Genomic DNA, 25823 nt, shown 5'->3' with positions numbered 1-25823 from the left:
TTTTCCAATATGTGCCCACATATAATAAATATATTTCTGATAATGTTAATTCATGGATTTTTTATTAAATTACTAGAGGCCCGGTGCACAAAAATTTGTGCACTCGGGGGGAAGGGGGGGTCCCTCAGCCTGGCCTGTGTCCTCTCGCAGTCTGGGACCCCTCGGGAGATAGTTCCCTGCTGGCTTAGGCCTGCTCCCAGGTGGCAGAGGGCAGGCCCAATCCCTAGGTGCAGCCCCTGGTCGGGCTCAGAGCAGGGCCGATTGGGGTGTTGGGGCGCCGCCCCTTGTCATGCACAGAGCAGGGAGGATCGGGAGGTTGGATGCCACCCCCAGTCATGCTCAGGGTAGGGCCGATTGGGGCACCGCCCCTTGTCACACTCAAGGCAGGGTCGATGGGGAGGTTGCGGCGCCACCCCCTGTCATGCACAGAGCAGGGCGATCAGGGGGTTGGGGCGCTGCCCCCTGTCACACACAGAGCAGGGCCCACTGGAGGGGTTGGGGAGCTCCCCCCTGTCACGCACAGAGCAGGGTCGATCAAGGGGTTGGGGAGCTCCCCTCTGTCACTCAGAGAGTAGGGCCAATAGGGGAGTTGGGGCGTCGCCCCCTGTCACACACAGAGCAGGGCGGATCAGGGGGTTGGGACGCCGCCACTCTCACACTCAGGGCAGGGCCGATGGGGAGGTTATGGCTCTACCCCATCACACATAGAGCAGGGCCCGTGGGGGGGCGGGGGTTGGGGCGCCGCCCTCTATCACCCACAGAGCAGGGCCGATCAGGGGATTGGGGCGCCACCACTCTCACACTCAGGGCAGGGCCGATGGGGAGGTTATGGCTCTACCCTGTCACACAAAGAGCAGAGCCAATCAGGGGGTTGGGGCGTCACACCCTGTCACACACAGAGCCGCAGGGCGATCAGAGGTTGGGGAGCTCCCCCATATCAGGCACAGAGCAGGGCTGATCAGGAGGTTGGGTCGCCTTCCCCTGTCACAAACAGAGCAGGGCGGATCGGGAGGTTGTGGCCCCGCTCCCTGTCACACACAGAGCTGCAGGGCGATCAGGATGTTTGGGCGCTGCCCCCTGTCACGCTGATCCTGGTGCTGGGAGGCATATTACCCTTTTACTATATAGGGTAGAGGCCTGGTGCATGGGTGGGGCTGGCTGGTTTGCCCTGAAGGGTGTCCTGGATCAGGGTGGGGGTCCCCACTGGGGTGCCTGGCCAGCCTGGGTGAGGGGATGATGGCTGTTTGCAGCTGGTCACACACCCTTCAGGGTGGGGGTCCCCACTGAAGTGCTTGGCCAGCCTGGGTGAGGGCATGAGGCCTATTTGCAGCTGGTCACACACCTTTCAGGGTGTGGGTCCCCACTGGGGTGCCTGGCCAGCCTGGGTGAGGGGCTGAGTGCTGTTTGCAGCTGGTCACACACCCTTCAGGGTGGGGGTCCCCACTGGGGTGCCTGGCCAGCCTGGGTGAGGGGCTGAGGGCTGTTTTCAGGGGGCGCCCAACTCTTCCTTTTTTCTTTTTTTCTTTTTTAATTCTGGGCCAGCTTTAGTTCTGAGGCTCCAGCTCTTAGGCCTCCACTGCTGAAAGTAGGTATCTGGTTTGTTTTGGTTCTAAACAATGTATAACTCCAGCTCTGACTCCAGCTCTGAGATCCCAGCTCACTGAAAGCTGGTTTCTGGGGGGTTTTTTAGCTTCTATATTTGTTAAAATGTTTCAAACTGCAGGCTCAGAGGCATGCAAGTGCTCCTATTTTGTAATCTAGATATTTCTAGAAAATATTTAGACAAAAATCTAGTACAAATTAATAACTGATGGTCTACCCTGTGAAAATGAGTAGACAGGAAGGAAAGCTTGCTTACATTTTCTCCACTAATGTTCACTGAACATTTTTAGACCATCTCACTATAGCGAATAGTGCTTAGATGGCCTTGTGAGAGACAACTGAGGGCAGGCGGGGGGCGGGGGGGGGGGGGGGGAGGGGGAATCAACCTCACTGTTAGGAACAAAATTAGTATCTGATGCAGATTAGTAGATAGAATAAGATTACCAGCTCTGATAATTTTTACTAAAATATTAATAAGTAATTATAGGATGCTTCCAGGATCTCTCTCTCTCTCCTCTCTCTGTGTGGATGGGTGTCAGCTTTTATACATATCCTGGATTTGGATCTTCTAACTTTATGTTTCATAATCACATAGATCCCTTATATTGACCCAAACCATCAATTTCCAAAAAATGTTCTGTGGAGTACCAATTATGTTAAATGGAAATTTATTATGAAAAATTTAACATGTAAAAATATTTGGGACCAGTACATTTCACAATTAGGCATTGTATATTCTGCTCTTATAATGCTAATGACTGAATTTAAGTTTCCGAGAATTTTTACACCATGGTGTATTACACCATTGAGCATTATCCTATCTAATAAAAGAGCAACATGGTAATTGGCGTACGACCGCTACCCTTCCCATTGGCTAATCAGGGCGATATGCAAATTAACTGCCAGCCAAGATGGCGGCCGGCAGCCAGGCAGCTTCAAACTAACATGAGGCTTGCTTGCTTCAGTGACGGAGGCATGGTTTAGTGAAATATGTGTCAGATCAATATCATCCTGAGTCTGGGTTTTATTTAGGGGGATTATCATCTTTCTCTTCTGTGTTAGCTTGTCTTTATTCAGTTAAGAGAAGCAGAAACACATTCTGGTTACTTTCAATCAGGGAGGGATATTGTAAGTAAACATGGAGAAGCAGGGAAAATTCACACACCCTGGAAACACATATTATTGTCCAGATGTCCAAGAGCAGCTGTGGTGTCCTTATTGAAGAATTTGACTCAAAGATGCATAACTATACTCTGTATTTTTTAATACGTATTTTTATTGTTGACAGTATTACAGATCTCTTTCTCCCACTTTGCCCAGCCCCTACCCCTCCCGACTCCCCTTAGGCCAGTGGTTCTCAACCTTCCTAATGCCATGACCCTTTAATACAGTTCCTCATGTTGTGGTGACCCCCAACCATAAAATTATTTTCGTTGCTACTTCATAACTGTAATTTTGCTACTGTTATGAATCGTAATATAAATATCTGATATGCAGGATGTATTTAGGCGACCCCTGTGAAAGGGTCATTTGACCCCCAAAGGGGTTGCGACCCACAGGTTGAGAACTGCTGCCTTAGGCCTTCACCACACTATTGTCTGTGTCCATAGTCTATCCATATAAATTCTTCGGTTTTTCTCTCCCAACCCTCTAAGATATGTCAGTCTGTTCCCTGCCTTGGGACTAATTTTGTTGGTCAATTTAACTCTGTATTCTAATGCTTTACTGGTGCATCTGTTGGCTAATGTCCACTCCAACCATTAGTGGTCTCACAGTCATGCTCTGCAAAAAAAGCGGATTAGATTAGTTTAGATGGACTCTGACAATCGGCAGCCCTTCCATATTAGGCCACATCATAATCTCTGCCTGCTTGTAGCTGTTTACATATGACTGTTCCTGGGCATAAATCCACTCCTGCTTCAAAGCAGCCACTGTCACAAAGGGTGGGTCACATTATTAGATTCCCTCAGAAAGAAATATGGGAGTTGTAAGCACAGAGAACCTAACAAATAATTTTCCAATGAATCTTGGCGTGAAGACCATCTTGAGAACTATAAGGGATCTGAGATGTTAACCTATCTTCAACTAACGCATTAGCCTGCCCCAGTTTCATGGTTGCTGCAAAAAGACAGATTCTTGAGTCAGAGACAGAGAACAGCTTATTGTTTACAACAATAACAGCAGCTAGAGCATCATTTTGTACCACTTTTAAAAGCTATGATTCCTACAGGGCTACAGGAAAAGGGCAAGGTGATACTTGTACAGGAATAATCCCAAGCTTAGGGAACTCAAATCTTTTTGAATAAACAGTAAGCCTTCCTGCACGTTTCCTAGAGGGAGACATTATCTGCATTTTATGTGCTATGGTCACAATTTTTTTGTCCCCCACCAATTCCTATGATGAAATTCTAATGCTCAATCTAGTGACATTAGAAAGGGGGGGGGGTGTCTTTGGGTGATGCTTTGGTTATGAGGCTGGGGCCTCATGAATGGGATTAATGTTCTTACAAAAGAGACCTCACAGAGATTCCTCACCCTTTCCACCATGTAAGGATGCAATGAGAAGTCTGCAACAAGAAAGAGGGTCATCACTGGACCCTGAAGGCACCCTGATCTCAGACTCTCAGCCTCCAGAACTGTGAGAAATTTCTGCTATTCATAAGCCACCCAGTCTGTGGTATTTTGTTGTAGCAGCCTGAGTGGACTAAGATAATGCTGGACAGTAAAGGAAACTGACTAGACTTTGCTCCAAAGAGAGATGGTATCCATATCTTCCAAGGTGGCTCACTAGACCCGTGGTCGGCAAACTGCGGCTCGTGAGCCAAATGTGGCTCTTTGGCCCCTTGAGTGTGGCTCTTCCTAAGCCTTAGGAGTACCCTAATTAAGTTAATAACAATGTACCTACCTATATAGTTGAAGTTTAAAAAATTTGGCTCAAAAGAAATTTCAATCGTTGTACTGTTGATATTTGGCTCTGTTGACTAATGAGTTTGCCGACCACTGCACTAGACCAACATCTTTGAAAGGCAGTTCAGAGAAAAAGGCAGCCAGTGCCTCTGCTTGTAAGATATGCAGAAATACGGGAGCATTGTCTTCCAGAAAACCCTACCTCAAAGGATGCTAAAGGTTAACTTATATGAAGAGGTATAATTAAACAGAAATAATATTGCACACATGAAATATTTGAGTTGCATGAGAAAATAGAAAGCACCAAATGTGAACTGCTCTTCTCATCACTCACTGTCACTGCAGGAGCCCATCAGCTCTCTCCCCATTACAAGATCTCTACCAAATTCTGCCTTGCATTCATTGCTTCTTCTGTCAGTGGCTTTATGATAAAGCACTGAGAAACGAGACAGCTTGTCCTTCAAACACTCAGGGTCTCCACAGAGATAAAACATCCCTTAGCCATCCTAGCACCATTGTTTTCTTCTTCATCCTTTTCTTCCTAAAGTACAAAAAGATATAAACAAAAGCTAAGGCTTTCAAGAACAGAAAAATTACTGCACAATTCTGTCCCAAATAACAGCTAGTATTTCCTTTTTAGGAAAGCCCAATCGCTTGGCTAGGAATGGATACCTGAGAAAAAAATTTGAATTTCCGGGAAGTAGCAGGATTTTACCAGGGTATTTGCTTTGCTTTGCTTTTCCTTGCATAGACATACATATCACACATTTCTGATTGCAAAGCAATAATTGATATGGCAGTACTTTCAAACCTGTAACTTAGTTAAGTGAATAATTTGTCATTTCTTTTGAAACACCAATGGAAAAGTGATGATGTAACAATTCAAAACAATATAAGGTATGAAGAATTATTTACAATTTTTTAAAAAAATTGCATAAAGTTTGGTATCTATGTTAAAATAAACATATAAAGGATATGGAGAATGTCTAGGAAGTAGCAGACCAAGATTTTAAAAGAACTGCAATTTGGAAGGATGGGAAAATGCATGTGAAAGTTTAACATAAATTTAAGAGTGACTACATTTCCTCTCTTGCTCTCCAAGTAATTGAATGGGAGAGAAATAATGCTAGTTTCTAGTGCACAAAACGAAAGTATGAATGAGTTGATTTTTTGGTCAAACATGAGTGTCCTCTCCAGCAGCATAATTAACATTTTACCTCATCTTGGGAGAGCTGCGAGGACCTAATGGTTAAAGGCAAACATCTACCTGGATGATTTAGGTGTTCACCTAAATTGAGGCTAAATAATCTATCCATTTAAAGTGACCCAGCTTCATTGTTCCTGCACATTTTACCCTCTTAAACACAATTTTTCCTGGCATTTTGTCCATCAGTTTGTGATGGTAATCCCAGAAATGAAATAGCATGTCATAAATAGTTTCAAAATACAAACTGTTATTCAGAAAAACATTTAAACACAGCAGGTGTTTGTGATTTAAATTACCTGCCACAAAGCTAACTTGTGTTACAGCCACGAAAAAAGAAAAGAAACTGCTCCCATTTCTTTGCAAACCTTTAAAATCTACACATTTTCAGTCACTGTAATGATTAAAATAAAGGTTACAGTTGAACTGAGTGGCAGAAAATCACAAGTCAAAATGTTAAGGTCATTTTCCAAGATAAAAATTCTCCATGATGATGTAGAAGGCTTTCATTATTATTGCCGGGGTTCTTGTTCCAGCATCTAGAAGGGTTCAGCAATCTGGAGAAGGGCTGTGTGTAACTTAATAAAGAGTCCAGAGACGAAACATAATTTTGAAAGGCATATGGAGGTCAGAGGAGCCTAGCTAAAGAAACTAAGATCTCCTGGTCTCAGGACCCCTTACTATTTATTAACACAATTTGTCCTAAGGCGAGGTGGAGATAGGGTTAGGTACAGAATCCATTGTCAGATTTGAGGAAATGCCTCCAGCTGCTCAGGTGTTTGGCCAGTAGGAGGCAATAACGTGTAGATTAAGATGCCCTGAGCTGTCTGGCAGCAAACGATCATCCCTTTTCAGGTTTGGGGAAATGTCCTTGCCACTCCAGATGATTCAGCCCTTGCTGACATGGAGGAATTGGCTTCCGGCAATTATGATTATTGAAAAGCTGAAAATGTTTAAATAAATTAGATAAAGAAAAAAATAAAATTTAGGAGAAGAGAAATGGAAGTGTAATATGAAAAGCAGAAATGAAGCCCTAACCGGTTTGGCTCAGTGGATAGAGCATCAGCCTGCGGAATCAAGGGCCCCAGGTTCGAGTCCGGTCAAGGGCATGTACCTTGGTTGCGGGCACATCCCCAGTGGGGAGTGTGCAGGAGACAGCTGATTGATGTTTCTCTCTCATTGATGTTTCTAACTCTATCCATCTCCCTTCCTCTCTATAAAAAAATCAATAAAATATATTTTTTTAAAAAAAGCAGAAATGAAGGAATTAAATAGGTCAGAAATGCGTAATAAGGAGAAATAACATTTTTCCATACATAAGAACGTGTAAAGTGGTGCTACAAAGGTAAACAAATAGGGTTATGCAAATGTTTTATATTCAGTAATAAGTCAATGTCCTAGATCCTTTTCATTCAAAATCAAAACTTTAAATAATAAACATATGCAGATTTATTCTGTTTTAAAAACATTTATTGTCTACTAGTTCTGGTCCCTGTCTTGATATTATAGAGAATTCATAGATTAAACAAATGTTGTCCTTATGCAAAAGTTTGGTTGTAGTTAAGATCATAGTGAAAAGTCATTAGTGGAATAAATATGAGTAGAAAAATGTAAAAGTAATTTAAAAAAGGGTAGTTTTTAGGAATTTAGGAAGTACCTAGTATGTCCTTCTTCAGCCCCAGGTTAGAATATAAATGTAAATACTGTCTTCCTCCTCTCAAGACATTTCAAGGAAATAAGGCATAGCTGTAAAAAAAATGAAATAATCTAAGATCCTTAAAGAATAGAAGAAGATAAGGATTTTGAGTCATAATTATAAATTTGATTGATGAGGCTTACAAACATTAGATGTGACTATGTAGAAAATGAAGATAAAGGGAAGTATCTACTCTCTCTTGATAACTGAAGTTAACGTAGCTAAGGAACATCAGAAGGAGCATAGTTGAGATAGAGCACAGTGTAAATGATTAGCTCATTTGGGGCTACTGAGTTGTAGCACCTTCTTAGATATCCAAGTACGGTAGTCCCCCCTTAGCTCCAATCCCACTTTCCCTGGTTTTAGTTACACATGGTCCAAAACTATTAAATGAAGAGTTCCAGATATAAAAATTTATGTTTTAAACTTATATTCAATGTATGCAATAATATTCCAATTCTATTGTTTAAAAACAGAAAGAAATGAAATAGTCCATTAAGTAGAGATACTTACATATGTGGCAAATTCCAAAAGAAGGGTGAAGGAATTGTCCACAGGAAATTTAGGATAGTGATTTCCTCTGGGGTAGAGAGAGGAACATGTGATTGGTGTGGGATTTAGAAGGTCCTAGTAAGAAATGATTCTTTTTGTTTTTAACTTTTTTTTTTCATTGAATGTATTGGGTTGACATTGGTTAAGAAAATTACATAGGTTTCAGTGGTATAATTCTATAATACATCATCTGTATATTGTATTCTGTGTTCACCACCCCAAAGCAACTCTCCCTCTATCACCATTTTTCCCCTCTTTACCATCTTCTACCTCCCCTCCCCCCACCCCCACCCTGCTTTCCCTCTGGTAATAACCATACCGTTGTCTGTCTATGGTCTTTAACTGCATATAGAGTGTAGAGGTATTAATTTTATTTGTATTCATATATGTTTTATATATACTTTTTGTATATATATTTAACAGTTTAAATAAAACCTAGGTTTTTTAAAAAATAGTCACCAATTGAACTCTGTTCTGTCCCTTTCTGCTAAGGCAGAGCTAAGATGGAAGGAGCCTCTGTCCTTGAATCACTATGTAAAGAAATGCTGTCCACCAACTAAGAACACTGATTAAACTGTTTATATGAGCAAGAAATAAATGTCTCTTTTATAGTTTGGGGGGTTATTGGTTCATAACTCCCCCAATAAATCTCTACTATTGTTCCCTCTTTATTTTTATCCATAGTACTTATTACCTTCCAACTAACTTATAATTTACTCATTTTACTTCATTTATCGTTGGTCTTCCCCAACTAGAATATTAGATCCATGAATGCAGAAAATTTTGAATGAATGAATAAATGATTAAAAGACTGTGTTATCAACTCAGCCCAATAAACTGTTATTTGCTAGGATACAATTCAAGTAATCATTTTTATAAGCATACTCTACCTTTTGATATTTTGTGAACAAAAAATGGTAATGCTAATGTTTTATATTCATCATTTCATATGTCTCACATTTCTATGTATCTAAATATATCCCTAACCAAAGAAAGTTCTGCTCATATTCAGAATATTTCAGTCTAGCCAAGGAAAATAATCTCTTTTGTATACCTTCTCTAACTCAATTTCAGGGAAAACATACTTATTGAAAATATAATTTCCTGGGTATTCCCTGTGCACCACAATCTTCATTTGAGGATTTATTCTTTAGGGGCAGGGGTCCCTTTAGTGGATAGATAACCTCACTTGGATCATTGATCATCCCTTCAGAGCCTAAAGATTTTACCTTCTACCTTGGTTTACAGGCTTTATACTTCAACTCAGTAGGGAAAGACTTCCCACACTCCCATTGAGTCAATCAGCTAAAATTCTTAGATTCACTAAGCCTCAATTTACAGAAAGGAAAAGGCCACACTGGGAAGATGGACCAACTTTTTTCTTCCATTATGCTAAAACATTTTCGGAGCACTCACTGACAGTATTTCTAAGCCATAGGAGGCAATTCTAAGGCAGATGTGGATTCTTTTCAATGGCTACAGAGGGTTCCCAAGGGGAAAGCAGCCTCATGCTGATGTGATTCCCAACAGGAGAAGGACACTAGATTAGAACCCTTCTCACAGAAGCCTGTGTGTGACTGAGGCTGTCTTCTGACCTGTGAATGGATGCTGCTGTTGGAAAAGTCCTGATCCTGGCTCCCTTCTGCTGGGATTTTAGATATCCAATATCAAAGAAACCATTTGCAGAAAAAGCTTTCCATACTTTTATTATTTTTGAGAGAAAAATATGTTGAATGGAATATTATTATAATCAACCCTGAAATTGTTCTTAGATAAAAAGTAAGCTTTATACATAACAAAGGAATCAAAGTTGCTTGTGTGTATATGGGAGATCACAATGGATCAGTTAAATGTGGATTTTTTCCAAGATAACCATTTAGTGTGTATTGTCGTTTCACAGAAAATAACATTACCATAAACTTATAAGATATCTCAAGTAAACTCCTTAGAAACTATCTAGCACACTTTTATGATTATAAGATAGAGAACAGGTATAAGTTTGATATGAAGAGGTGTTTAATATAACATGGGTAACGATGTATTGTCTTAACTTCTAAATCAAAACACTTTGAGACTTCAGCCTTTATTTTTACCAACTATCTGTGAATGCTCCTTTATCACAGGGTCATGTTCCCCACTGTTGTGTTCTTTGTGGGCAAATATTAATTTGAGGCTGCACCTCTGGCCTCAGCAGAGCTCCTAGGTAGAGCTAAACAAAACAAACAAAAAAATGGGGGTTAGATTTTTCTGTTTCAATGCAAGATGCTGAATGTTAAAAAATCTTGTGATTGAAGCTTATCCGTTAAGATTGAAAAAACCCAAATGCTCTAAGAAATAATGCAAAGTCTCAACAACGTAACATAATGGGTCTTTATTTCTTGATGCTGTCCAAAGCAGGCCAGTGGTCCTTAAAGGGTCTCTCCTCCAAGTGGTGATGGGTTTGCCATTTCAGAACCTTTCTCTTCCAAGGGACAAATGAATCACTCGGGAACTGTTAGTATTGCAAGGGGGGGGTGGGGGGGGGATGTCCTTCTCACTCACATTCTATTTATGAAAATTGTTCATTTGTTCCCAACCTAGCTACAAGTGTGAATGAGAAATATAATCTCCCCCTTTATGTTCAGAAAGGGTGCATATTGATGCAGTCTTTGCCAAAAAGGAAAAGAGAGATAAAAGCTGAGGTCAGAGAGCTAAACTGGTGCCACATGATAGGTATATTCTTATAGTCCAAGAAAGTATTGAATTATATATAAGATGTAGGAAGTCAATGAATGACTTTAAGCAAGAGGGCAACATAACTTAATTTGCATGTTTATAAGATTAATTATAATGTGGCTATCAGGAAGGGAATTGGGGGTACTGGTCTGAAGCTCAAAAAGAGAGGATGATTTGGCAATAAAACCTGGAAGTTGATGCCCTATAGAATGTAATTGAAGTAAATGGGCATGAATGAGTTTGCTATAGAGGGAGAAAAACTGTGACATTTTTAAAGCAAAGCTAGTTCAAAGAATATTATTTTAATTCTTGTTTTCAGTACAGCTTAGAGGCTAAGGAAATGTCTGACTTTCAGACCAATAACCATTATTATACTGTCCATTCAGGAAAAGGAGAGGAAGGAGGGAATGTGGATCTGACGCTTTATTTTCCTTTTACCATCTGGAGAGTGCTGATGTAGTACATGCAGTTTTACTGTACCTACTTCTTAGGCTAATTTTGGAAAGAACACAAATAGCATGCATTTTGATTTCCAGAACATTTTTTTTAATGTGTGAAAACATTTGAGTGTATGGATGAGTCAAAGGATAAGTTTCTGTGAGTCACTGGGGATTAGAAAATAAAAATGCCAATTTCAATCTCTAGCAAATGACAGATTTGATAAACATTTATGAAACAAGATTATCTGTACCACAACATGCAGCAAGATGTAAATGCTATGTAGAGTTCTTCCTATATTAAAAGTTCCTGAACTTAAAAGACAACCTGGTAAAGGGTCATCCCTGAGGCATTGCGAGTGGGACAGAGAATGAGTTATGCCCAGATTTCAAAATCCCCCAAGACAGACCACTAGGGAGCCGAGTCCGATGCAAAAGCATAGAGTCTTTTATTCAAGCCCGGGCTTGTTCCCCCTCTGCCTCCATTACTGGATGCGAGAGAGGGCCCTGAGTCCCAAGAGAACCAAGGTTATATAGGGCTAGTCATTTGGGTGGGCTTAGGTAAGTGACGTGAGTTACAGAGATTGGTCACTCTGGTCAGGGTTTTACAGCACAAACGTCAGGAAGTGACCAACACATTCTGAGGTTTGAGCCGTCCCCCACTATAGCCTTATTAGGACCTTAGCTGTGTTCCTGGAGCTTCATTGGTCCACTCAGGTGGTGGCTGGGGGAGTTAGGATATTACTGGCACTCCTGTGGTCACTCTCAGAAAGTGGAGGGGGTTTAGGCTGAGGGCCCAGCCCTACAAGATAAAGTGGAAAAGAGTTCGTTTCTGCTTTGTCCTTTCAAATGAGCCAGAGCCAGTTATTCTAGGTCAGCTCTGTTTTCCAGGAAGCATTTGCTTACAGGCAAAATCCGGTTTCAGTGACCATTAGGACTCATTTAGACATTCCCATCAGTGGTCATTTGGTACTACAACAAAGAGAAGGTGCAAACAGTTGTGAAGTGACCTTTGCCTCCTGCAGTTACCAATGAAGACAGAGTCAGTGAATGGCCCAGGGAAATACAGACAGACAGTAGGCGACTCTAAGAAGCTCTGGTGGCAGGACCTTCAAAGTCAGTTACATATAAATATTAATTTTGTTTCTAACCCAAATAGGATCTGATTTAATCACTCGGCCACCAGTAATGGGTGTTATACCTGGGGTAATTTGTTTTTAGGCAATATGGCAGTTGCATTAAAACAACAGATTTCCTAAACCCCAGTATTCTTGTTGTAATAGAATATTACAAACACGTGCATCCATAGGGCTCAAATTAATCTGAAACGTTTTATATCACAGACTCTTTGAGAATCTGATAACAGCTATAGACCTCTGTTCCAGAAAATAAAATGTCACACATACAGTGACACAATTTATAGTTAAGTTTTTGATCTCTGAACTAAAAGCATATATCAGAAATGTATGACTTAGAGGGAGGATTTACTTTTCCAAATCTGGAACTTATAGGCATTCTTTCCATTCTTGCTCCACTACTATAGTTACCACTAGATAGTCTTATCTTAATTCCATTTTTATAAGCATGGAGTCATTCTGTAGATTTTTACTGACAGGTGGCTGCTGACTGTGAGGTACTCCATACCAAATTCACATTGAATTTGTCATCTGGTTTTAAAGTCCTTCTTTAGTGGTGTAACCACAGCATTCCTGAGAACCTCTCCAAGTGGAGAAGTAAACTTCCCAAAGGCTTATCCTCTCTGCCTTTCATAATTATGTAGTTTCATTTCCTTTTTGTGACACTCAATACACTCAATACTAGGGCATTACTTGCATTGAGTTTTCGACATACCCATTTAAAGATTCTATAGTCAGCTCTTTTGATTTGTGAACTTTCTAATATACATCCCTATTTGGCATGGACCCAGTTACTGCAACTAGACCAAACATAGACATAGAGGAAGAAACTAATGGACAGTTGACATTACTTTAATCTATTTCCTCAATCCTAAAAGGGAGGAGTTTTTCAAAAACAAGGAGATTCAGAATGGGCTCAAGTGACAAAGTCATTAAAGGTCTTCTTCCAATCTACTTTATACTCTCTCCTCATTCCTACTGATTTGCCTACACATTCATTATTTTTAAGATTACTCTAGTCCAGAAAGTTAGTGACAATGAGCAAATGCAAGAGTTTTGTCTAATCACTTAGCATGTGATTTAGAGACTTGTTAAGAAAAATAAACACAGAAAACAATCTTTTATTCCATGAGCATAATACACACGCCCAAATCCAAAACTTACTGTTATGTCCTTATGCCACTTCTAAGCCCTAATCATGAGCCTAGAGATTTTTAACTACAGAGACTTCATGGGGTCCTCTCTATTTCCTGAAATTTAAGAATATTTTATCCTGACTGGGAGAAAAACAAGATGATCATGCAATAAATCGACAATGAAAGAAACCAAGAGCCAGCTGCTTCAAAGGGGAAAATAAACCACACACACACACACACACACACACACACACACACACACACAAAATGTTGCCTATCAGGAGAGCGGACTGGGCAAACTTCAAGAATACAAAGGAAAGGAATGAAATAGTTTCAATTGTCTCCAGGCGAATGTCTTTGGATATAGTCTGTACCACATAAGGGAATGGCAAACATTCACCAATGAGAACCAAAGGAAGGAATGAAACAGTGAAGAGGCCAAGCAGTTATCTCCATGTTCTGTTGCACGAGGGTTAGACTTTTGCTGTGAGCATGGCTGCTTTGTTCTCTAAAGGGCTTCCTTTCCTTATGTGACAAGAAATATATAAAAGCATATCTTGCAATAAAAAAAGGTTCCAGAGTCTTAGAGAATATAATGTGACTTCAAAGGACTTAAAGACATCCTTTCTACAGGATAAATTCGACATCTTACATGTCCTATCTAACTTTTATATAATTCAGGGCTGGAGCTTTAGGGACATTCAATAGTCAGAGAATTCTACAATAGAAAAACATGGAGCATGAACGTCCTAGATGCTAAAATTACTTTCAGTGCTCGAATGTTTCACAGTGGTTCTTCTCCTGGGTTAAATGCCTTGTTTCTGAATGTTCTCTTTACAATTCAGGTTCTGTTGCTTGAAATACATTAACCAAATTAACCAATTAGTATCACGGATTAGCTTGGATTTAGGGATAAGCTATTAGATTTATAATAAGCGCATTAGGTTTCTTCATTAGGAAAGATTTGAAAATTGAAGAAACATGGGGATGCGCAGAGACAACTGGCACAATTGGAGAGCTGACATAGCTCTTGCCATAGTGAAGAATAAGAAAACTAAACTCTGAGTTTGGGGTAGAACCCTAAGAGGAATTGAAATATAGAAAAGTAAGGGCACTGAAGAGAGCAAACATCCAATTTCAACATTGCCAAAATCTGTTTTCCCAAGACATTCCAGGTTTATAGCTGTTTATTTTTGTTTGTTTGTTTTAAAAATATGTTTTATGGGGAAGAAGCCCACAACCCGGGCATGTGCCCTGACTGGGAATCTGCTGGAGTACAGCCCCAGTGGGTCCAGGGGTTCCCAAAGGTGTGGACGGAGTCCGCGAAGAATGAATGACATGGAGGCAGTGTTCAGGTGATCATCATACTCAGGTTCTACATATTTATTGTCATCTAACATCTGTATTTATACTATTTGGTCCCAATCCTATCCATTCTATACAAAAGGCCAGGGGGCTTCCCAACTCCATTCAAAGGTTACTCTATTGTTCCACTAAGCTACAAGGAAGTAACTGAAGGAGGTCACTCCAAGCAAAGATCAAAGCGACCAACCACCCCCTTTACGGGATAAAAATCCTCACCTGGGGAAACAACCTTTCTTCTCCTAGCCAGGTTCCTCCCCCTATTGTCCTCTTACATCTGCATTTATCCTATTTGATCTTAATCCCATCCATTCCATTCCAAAGGCTAGGGTGTTTCTCATCTCCATTTCAAGGTCCCTTGAAACATCCCTGCAGAGACTGCCTCAAGCAGTCAGGGTGGATCTGCTTCTAGCAGGGATCCAACCAGAATCAGTGACCTCCTAGTACAAGGGACAAGCTCAACCAACTAAGCCACACCAGTTGGGTGGTTTATACCTGTTTTAATTTTTATTACTACTAACTCTCTTTTCACTCGCAGAAGGGTCTTATTCGATCCATAATTTTTTTGGTCTCCCTATCAAAGACCATCCTTTCTATATTTCTTGTCTCAAGAGACAGACTTGGGAGGGGAAATTTTCTGCATGTGGACATGGAAGGAAATTGTCTTAGGGAGATTGTTGAAGACATTAAATGTCAAACTAGGGCTTTTGGAAGTTATTCTTAGGGTTCAGAGTCTGTGTTTTGGAGGGAACTTTGGTTTTCCCTGTATCTGCTCTGGAAATGCAGGAATTTCCCACCTGCTTACGAATTCACTCTCACATAAGGAGCAATGTGTGTTTGATCACGTCATACTTCTATCTTTTTCCTACACTAGTCATGTTTTCTCCATTGCTAATTTATTGTCCTAAAACTAAACATTTCATGTTCTGGTTCCTCAGGGCTCCATCATGGACCTTCTCTTATGTTTCTACTATCTTGTCTATCTCAACCAACCCATAGCTTTAAGTACATATTTATGCTGATATCTACATTTAAATCTCCAGTCCAGCCATGGGCAGCTTGGCTAAGTGGTTAGAGTGTCAGTCCACAGACCAAAGGGTCATGGGTTCAATTCCCAGTCAAAGGCACATACCTTGATTGCAGATGTGAAGGCAACCAATTCACATGTCTCTCTCATGTTGACGTCTCTATTTCTCCTCTCTCTCTCTCTCTCTGTGTCTCTCTCCCTCCCTCCCTCTCTCCCTCCCTCCCTCCCTCCCTCCCTCATTTCTCTCTCTCCCCCTCTTTCCCCATTCCTTCCTCCCTTCCAAAATCAATGGAGGAAATACCCTTTGGTGAGGATTAACAAAACAACAACAACTAAAATAATACATCTCCAGTCCAGTCTTCTCCTGGAAGTCCCAAGAGATATGCACAACTATTTGGCTTCAATACTTAGATGCTTCACAGACATCTTAAAATGGAACTTTTGACCTCCATCCATTATAATTTCTATTTAATAAGTAAATTGTTCAAATTAGAAACCCATGAGGCATATCCTCTTTTTCTCTTTCACTCTTGAAAAGTAATCTATCAATAGATCTTATCAGACCTACCGCCAAAACATACCTGGATACTATCAGGTCTCTCCTATTCTATTTAATCTGGCCACCTTCCCCTTTCATCTGACCTATTGCAACAGCCTTCTAACTGGTCTTTCTACTTCCCTTGTTGGCCCTTCAATAGACTCTCAACACATTGGCCAAAGACATCTTAAAACATAAACTAATCATGTCATTGTCCAACCTCTCAAAGCTATCTATTTCACATTGATAAACTACGGCCTACAAGGTTTTGTTTGACCGCTCTTAACTCTCACTCATTTCATACCACATTCTACCCAGTCCTTACTCATCACCCTCCTTGCTCTTTCTTGATGACATCATGCTTTTCCCCATGTTAGGTCCTTTGCACATGCTTTTCTTTCTGCTGAAATGCTCTGCCCTCCATATGCATATGTCAGCTCCTTTCTGCTCCTTTAAGTTTTGGCTTAAATTTCACCTTTTCAGGAAAGACTTCTTTGGCCTGTCTCAGTCCCTTATTTCTTTTTTAAAAAAAACAACACGCTTTTATTGATTTCAGAGAGGAAGGAAGAGGGAGAGAAAGATAGAAATATCAATGATGAGAAGGAATCATCAATTGGCTGCCTCCAGCATGCCCCCTACTGGGGATCTAGCTTGAAAACAGGGCTTGAGCCCTGACAAGGAATCAAACTGTGGCTTCCTGGATCATAGGTTGATGTGTAACCACTGAGCTATACCGGCTGGGTAGATTTGATTATTTAGAAAATATTATTTCTATGAAACTTAATTTATAATCATCTAATACATTTATCCTCTTACTAATTTACCGTTATATCAAATATAAGCTTTAGGGTAGCAGTGAGCATTTCTGTGCATTTTTTACTGATGACTTTAGGGCCTGTAATATTGTAAACACTAAGTAAATTTTGTTCAATCAATTTATCAATTTGTTAGTCACGTGTCAATTAATACTTCATGCGTGCTTTAAAAAAAGCCTCTAGGGAAAAATTAATTATGGGATTTATCTTTTGTCTGCAAAAAAACTGGATGTCCAAAGTTTGTTTTCCAAAGCAGTTCTTTTCAGGGATGATTTAAAAGAAAAAAAGAACACGGGGAGATGTGTTTTCTCTATAGATCACAAAACACCCACCTTAGGACTGCTTCTGGGACCTACTAGTGTACAGCACACTAGTCCCACCGTTAACTAAGCAATGCCCACTGTACAGACTAAAAGTAGATATCTGGAGTTCATTTGATGGGCACCCTTGCCATTTAAATACTCAATCCCACACTTCAAGTCTAACAGCCAATTAAAATGCATGGGGGAAGTTCACACCTTAGTATCTTCCCACATAGCTAGCTATTTATGTAGCAAAATCTGTCAACATGACAAGAAGAGATAGAATTTTCCTCTGTTCAGGAAGTACACTGACAGCACTAACAACAGAAGTCGGAGCAAATTGAATTTGTGTATTTCTGCCCATCCCAAGATACACAAAGGTGAGGACCCTTTTAAGTTGCTTCCACGTACAGCTACAGGTATGCTCCCTGGCTTACAACTTTATAACTTCCTACTTTATACAGTGGGGCCTTGACTTACGAGTGTCCCGACAAACGAGTTTTTTGAGATACCAGCTGTCTCATGGCCAATTTTTTGCATTGAGTTGATAGAGTAATTTGAGTTAACGAGCTCCTTAACGAGCTCGGTCTCAGAACGAATTAAACTCGTAAGTCAAGTCCCCATGTAGTTCCTTGTACCTTTCTGTTCTCCTTCTTCCCCACCTATCCCTGAAGATGCACACATTGAAGATGCAGTGATAACAAGGAAGACTTAGTGGCCAAAATCAATATCTATCTATCTATCTATTTATCTATCTATCTAGCTAGCTAGCTATCTACTATCTATCTATCTATCTATCACAGACATACATGCATACATATCTATGTATACATACATATATACATTTTTTTTACCTCTGAGAGTTGGTTGTATACATTATGGTGCTTTATTTACTCTTATGTACTTAATATGTATAGTACACATTTGAATGAATGAGCAATGGTTTCTATTATCCTTTTGAATCTATATATAAAGCACTAAGTATTAATTAATCATTTGGGTGACTGGTTGTTCTACTTAGGAGACAAGCTAGAATATGAATAAACTATAACATAACCAAAGAATTTAATCAAGCATGATGTCAGACAGCTTTTTTTTTATGACAAACCACCCCCAAATACAGTGGCATACAACAACAAACATTTATTTCCCCACTCACAGGTCTGTGACTCTGATTCATCTATATTTATTCTGGACTCAGGCCTATAGGAAAATAGCTACTTAGGGCCATGTTTTTCTCATTGTAAAGTTCTGGAGCTTCCCAAGGGACAAGCAGAAACTTTAGGTGCCTCCTAAACTGTAACTGGTGCACTGCCACCTCTGCCAACATTCCTTTGGCCAAGTTAAGTTATAATGCAAATGCCAGTAACAGTGGGTCAGGAAAATACACTTTTCTAAAGAAAGTGGGTGCAAAAAAGTGAATATTGTTTAAATAATCTAATCTACCACTTTCCACTTTGTTGCTCAAAAATACTTATGTGCCTTTTCCATACAAAATACCACTCCCAAAAGAAGACACCCCAAATGTTTCACCCAATTATGGCATCAGTCTTTGAGTATAGAATGCAGTGTATTTTTCAAGTTCAATTGTGTTCCTCTTGGTCCAAGACATATAGACTAAGAAACAAGTTAAATGCTCTCACACTCCCAATATCTGGTGGTGGAAGAGGGACAGAATAGTTACAATAACATTTCCCACCAAAAGGTAGAAGAATTTCCGGCACACAGCAGTCACCACTCCCCCAGATTTCTGAACTGCTGCTGGATAAATGTGAATTTGCTCTAGTCCAGAGTGCATAATTTCCCTTCCTTCTGCTCCTCTTACTCTGCCAGGAATCTCTCCCTGGTCCATTGCTCTCCATAGTTCTGAGAGGTCCTTCCTGTTTTCCCATTTTGGACATCTACTGAAGAGAGCACATGTGCTTTTCAGTGGGAACCAGAGGTCCTTCTGCATCTCAGATACATCTTTGGTTCTTTAAGTCTAGGGGGCAAAGGTGTGCCAACACGGTTCTCTCAAACATTTGTGTGTCAAATACAGCTCTCTACACATTTGACTCCACATGTACCAAGATCCACTCATGGACTTCATTAGGGTACTTTGGGCCCCTTGGACTTTTGTGGGACTATGCCCTTAGGTTTTCTGGGAATCCTTTCCTTACAGTTGAAGGAATTTACTAAATATTCTCTTAAATTCTTCCCAGGTCCTAATTTAGCCTGTTTCAGCCACACTCTTGATTTGGTCTTTAAACTGAAGTTATACCATCATGGACCCTTTGGATTTATTGAGAAACAGTGTTATTTATAGCAGTGCAATTTTTGAATTACTTATATACCCTCTAAATTCTACTTGCAAACTATTGGCTTCCCCCCAACCCCCCAGCCCCGGCCCCGCAAGCTTATTTCTTTCTTCAATACCTTTTCAAATACAGTTAGTTGCAATCAGCTCCCACTTTGAATATTTTGCCTCAACAGCAACTAGATCAAAGTCACCATATTAGTAACTATATATACTGTCTTCCAAGTTAGATCTGGCCCAGTTTTACCAAATATTTTGCCACTCACTAAAATAGCTCGTCATTTTTCCATGTCCACTGAAAATCCCTTTGTGCTCACCACTTATTCCCAAAGCTAATGCCCACATTTCAAGTTTTAGTAATGTGAACAATTTTCTGTACCAGGCTATGCATCATATTTGTTATCTAATGCTATGTAATAAATTACAACAAACTTCTTGGCTTAAAATAACACACATTTATTGTCTCACAGTTCCTAGGAGTTAGGGATCTGGGAATGGCTTAGCAGAATTCTCTGCTTCAAGACCTTTCATGAAGTTGCAATCAAAGTGTGACTAGAGCTGGGGTCTCACCTGAAAGCTAGGGAAAAGGCCATTTACCCACTTGCATGGTAGTTGACAACATTCATTTCTTTATATCTGTAGAATTTGTATCCTCTTGCTTCTTTAAAGCCAATGATCAAGAAAGAGACTCCAGCAAGAGAGGAATTATAATCTTATGTAATCACATACATCCCATTACCTTTGCCATATTCCATTGGTTAGAAGCAAGTCACAGACCTTGCCCACTCTTAAGGAGAGGAGACCAAGCAAGGATGTGAATACAGGTGCTGAGGATCATGGGGACACCACATCTGTTGTTCACTCAGCACCACCAATCTCCCTTCTAAAGGGGCAATGACAGTCCCAGAATCTTCTAGTTTATGTTTATGACTCTGAGTTCGAGTTTGGCCATGAGAGGAGCTTCTTTATAAAATTTGGAAAGTAGAAGTGAAGTGAAGTCACTACTGTTTGAAGGTTGTGGCACCTAGACGTAAAGAGTTTATACACTTCCTTAGAAGGTATCTTGCTATAGTTATGGCAGCTTCTCACATTTCCCCAAGTTCTGTCTGTTCCACATGCTACGGTGCTGACACCATTACTGGCTGTTTCTCTGGTGCTCTGGCTACACTCTTCCGGACCTTTATTATCCCAGCTTCTTCCTAATTCCTAATTGGTCAACACTACTGCCTACATTAAATGCTTTATTCCCATAATAGTTGTAGTGGTTCTATTTTTCTGACCCAACCTAGACTGATACATATGTACTGCAGACTCACAATTTTAAAACCTGTGTATGTATCTAAATAATCTTGGGACTGTTTGCAAAGGTCTGTATTCCAAATCTTTGGAAGGTGGGCCTTAGGCTCTGTATTGCCACCATAACTGCACAGGTGACTTTGATGCAAACTCAGCTTAGGGAACCAAGGAAGCAGCATTAACCTGTGAATCAGGAGACTGGGATTTCAAAGCCTGAGCACTTATACCAGTTAGCATTTTGACACTTAATAATTAATGTATATGAATATATTATAACACTTAATAATTAACAACAGACTTAATGCCTCAATACAATATTTTCTTGTATACAAAGAGAGAGCAGAACATTTCTAAGATTTCTTCCATCTAAAATTTGATTCTGAGATTCTGTTTCAAACAACATTCTTATCTCAGTTGTGATCTAAGCTCCATAATTTATTAGATCTGTGACCTTGGGCAAGTTACTTCAGTTCTCTAGGTCTCAGTTTCCTCATCTATTAAATGGGGATAATAGTAGTGCCTACCTCAATGGGTAGATATATTAAATTTATTAAATTATACAATGTCTAAAAAGTATTTAAAATGGTGCATGGATTATGGTAAGTACTATATAAGTGCTTGTTAAAATAAAATTTACATGTAATTTGGAGAACAAACATTTACTAGCACTATTATTCCAAGGTAATAGTATAATATTCTAGGAAATATGGTTAGAAGATAAATATGATAAGAACAGTGCCTTGTGGAGTTCACAGCTGATGGGGAAGATGGAGATATGAACAAGGAATTGTAACAGGGTGTGATAACTAATCAATGCATCAGGTTCCTTAGGAGCCCTGGAAATAACTAATTTTTTACCTGGAGGAAGCAGGGAGTGACTCTCTGAGGAGATGACATTTGAGTTGTTTAGAATATTGCTTGGGTAATTAATTACATATTAGAATATTGCCTGGGACGGTAATTACATATTCACATAGAAAGAACAGGCTATCAAAAATGTTTTTTAAAAAATATATTTTCATTTATTTTGGAGAAGATGAGGGGAGGGAGAGAGAGATAGAAACATCAGTGATGAGAGAGGATTATCAATCAGCTGTCTCCTGCACTGGGTGTTGAGCCTGAAACCCAGGCATGTGCCCTGACCAGGAATCATACCATGACCTTCTGGTTCATAGGTCAACACTCAACCACTAAGCTACACTGGCAGGGCTCAAAAATATTTTTGCCTTAGGCAATATATACACACTTTCAACAAAGGTATTTGATCCATAAACAGGTAAATTATAATACTGTTGAAAGTTAGAAAAGTGATTGGCAGCATTTACCAGAAAACTCAAATTTGGTGGCTTTAATTGATATGCATGTATTTTTCTCACACCAAAGTAAGTATGGGAATGGACCGCTCCATCTGGCAACGTGGGTGACACAATTGCAGACTCAGGCAAGGTATCTGCATAGGGCCGCACCATCTGTGTAGTGCACAATGCTAGGGGCTTCCAGTTACATCAACTGCCTGATCCTCTATCCCCCAGCCTCAGGCTCTTTCTGTCTTTTTCATCACTATCCTTAACTTGCAGGAATTAATCCTCATAATTTAAGATGGTTGTTGTATCTCCAGGTCTCCTATTTACCACCCAGACAGCAAAAGCAGAGAAAGGTAATGGGGTAAAAATGATTCCTCCTAATGAAGCTTTGGTTTTTATTAAAAAGTGATGCCCTCCACTGGGACTTTCCAAACACCTCATTGCCCAGGACTATGGCTCAACTTAGCATGCACCTTTCCAGAAAAAGGAAGCAAGAGGAGAAGTAGCTTTGATTGGAGGCTGACTTCTAGCAACACAACCCACTCTGAGATCATTTTGAGGGAATCATGCAAGGTTTTGAGCTTTGTGGTTTCCATTTCATATACTGTTATAAGAGGAGGTGACCTTTTCCCTGCTTTTTCATTTCATTCCATAAATCATATGATAGACACATTATCATCTGCACGTGGCTGGTGCTTAGACGTTGCTGTCTGTGCACCAGATATGCCAACTTCCCTGTTTCTCGGACACGCCATGTTCTTCTTTGACTCAAGACTTTTGCCTGTTCTTCCTTCTACCTGAACCCCTATTTCCACCCCCCTCTCCCTCCTTTCTTAATTAACTCCTGCCCATTTACCAAGTCTCATTTTAAATGCCACTTCATCAGAGAATGCACACAAATGCCCAGGCCAGGTGAGTTCTCTATCCAATAGCACTTTATACCCAATACTTTTTAAATTCTCTTCCATATCTGTCTTTTGCTCTAGTGTGTAAACTACCTCTAAGGAAGAATTGCTTACCCACCAGAGTGGTTGGCCAATAATAGAATTTGTTTGCTCTTTTGTTCAATTGTTTAATCAAAGAGATGGTTAAAAAAATGTTAAGAATTCTTGCGTGTTTTAGCTTTTTCTAAAATAAAATTTAGGTATTCCTATGCACCACAGGAAATACTTCAAAATAAATGGGTTTCTTGATATTATAGAAATGTATATGTTAAAAATACAATAGTAACCTATAGGAGCCACCAATGGAAGTGTGTTGATTTGAGATCATATTCTTTAGGCCAACACAGATGGTAACTTTGTCCAATAGACATAAATATAATCACCTCTTTTACCCTTAAATATTCATGCTTCTTTTCAAATTCAACATCTTGATCTAATGCATCTTTTGCACACTTCATGCCAGTCTCAAAGACAATTTATAAATTTATGTTTTTCATTTATCTAATATACATTACCTGTCTACTACATACCAGATATTCTTTACTGTGCTTTTTAATAGAAGTTATTTTCATAGGGTGAAAATGTACATATTGACCTTAGAGTTGTAATATGTAGGTCATCTAAAAATGAATTCCTCATTTTATAAAGAAGAAATTAAATCACTGTAATCTCTGAGAATGAACATCTGTAAGTTGTTCATTGTATTACAGTGAATTTTATTACCTGAAGTTTATTACCTCATTGGTAATATGTCTATCATATGATAGAAGATGTGAGGATAAAATTTAAAACCTCTCTTCTTATTCTAAAACAAAGGAAATTAATGGTTTATGCTGTCAATCAATTAAGATGTACTGTTGTTCCTTAAACTCTGTCTTTTACTAATTTGCTGGCTTTTGTTTTTTATGGCATCTTCTGTCTTTAATATAATTGAGATGGTTCATCTGAAATTTATTTTCATGGAGAATTATGCTGTGTGACTCCATTCTACTTTTCTGAGTTTACAAAATATCCTTTATATCTTCATTGCCACAGATGTTGGCTTTGTTGTAATGCAATTAGACATGAAACAATTAAATGATGCATAAAGAACATCAATGTCAGATTAGGCTCTCAAAGTCATTAGCAGACAACACAACAATCACCCCAAGAGAGTATATTTTTGAGGAAGCAAAATAGTCAATGTACTTTCCACTTATTTCCTATTTCTTTTTAGAAGCAAATAAGATAGTACGTTATTTGCTTCAGTAGTCGTGTTTTCAGAAACTACAGGAAAAGGATCTCATCAATGCCAAGTTATGGTTAAACTCATTTTCTAAATTTAGAATAATCTTGAAATTGATGGTACATCCAGCTGTGAAAACTAGTCAAGTGATAAAAGAAAGCAAACAGTTAGGTTTGTTTCTGGTTGGCCTGGACACCAAGGAACAGAGAGACATAATCACTGGTCTTGAACACCTAAGGATGTACTACACAGGTAAACAACATCTTTGCATTCTATTCAAGGTTATGTCAAGCAAAGAAGAAAACTAAAAAGAAAAGTAATTAAGATTACATAAAAGCAAGACATTTATGAGTTTGTAACATGAGATGTCTCCTTAGTTGATAATCTCTCCTTTGGGATGCCTATTTAGTTTCAGTTAAAATGGGGACTAAAGGAATTTAACTTGATTTGCATCTTAATATCAGTATAATGCACTACAGTGAAATTCTGGTTTGCCAAACACCTGCTGAGCCCCATGTCTTCTCTCTCTGTGTCTCCCTCCCTCCCTTCCACTTACTCTAAAAATCAATAGAAAAATATCCCCAGGTGAGGATTAACCAAGAAATAAAAAATAAAAAGTAGTTGGTACCAAAAGTAGTTGGTATATGTTTGTCTACTTGACTGTATTACTTATAATTGTTCAAAATGCTGTTTAATTCCTTTATAGTTAAATTTCTTGTCTTGACAGTGGACTACACTAGATATAAATGAAAAAGCAAGTTTAGAATCAGTAATTATTTTCTTCCTAAGCATTTGAGATCTAGGATAATGATAACTTGTTAATAAAAGTAATATTTATTGTTTACTATAAGCCAGGCAATGTCCTAAAGTTTTATTTGTTTTCAGTATATTTTTACCACAACACTAAGGCTCTCCATGCCAATTAAACAGAAGAGGAAACCTAGGCATAGCTTGTTAAATGTTATATACCTCTGCTGGCAGGGAACAGGAAGCCGGCGTGAAGTAGACTTCGCTGGACAGGCACAGTAAATTAAAATAAAATAATGAAATACAAACTAAGGACGTTTCTTTTTTCTGGAGAGATTATTAAAAGTGAACAAACCTCAAATCTCACAGACATGAATTTCTAACTGACATTTTAAGCCTTGATTGACAAACAAAGGAAGCTATTTAGGCAATTCAACAAAATAAATTACTGAGTTTCTACTTTGTGCTGGAACAACCAAAAGAAGTGGCTCACCGTCTGGCCTGGGGGAGAGCCTGGAATTGCTACACAGTGATGCTCAAATCTCCCCTCCCACCACTCCCCCCGATCACATTCAGTGTGTG

The 25823-nt window shown here is 39.5% G+C and overlaps 1 pseudogene across 1 annotated transcript in view; it reads left to right on the top strand.

Annotated features, from left to right (window-relative positions):
• The first annotated feature begins 4160 nt into the window (after positions 1-4160).
• LOC308511547 (prefoldin subunit 2-like) overlaps positions 4161-25823 on the top strand; it is a 44494-nt pseudogene continuing 22831 nt past the window's right edge. The window contains exon 1 of the transcript in view: positions 4161-4240. The product of the transcript in view is annotated as a prefoldin subunit 2-like (transcript). The remainder of the gene's footprint in view (positions 4241-25823) is intronic.

This window comes from Myotis nattereri (assembly GCF_964212035.1).
Source record: "Myotis nattereri genome assembly, chromosome: 1".
Classification (NCBI taxonomy): Eukaryota; Metazoa; Chordata; class Mammalia; order Chiroptera; family Vespertilionidae; genus Myotis; species Myotis nattereri.
The sequence above is the reverse complement of the archived record's forward strand: the minus strand, read 5'-3'. Positions and strand labels throughout refer to the sequence as shown.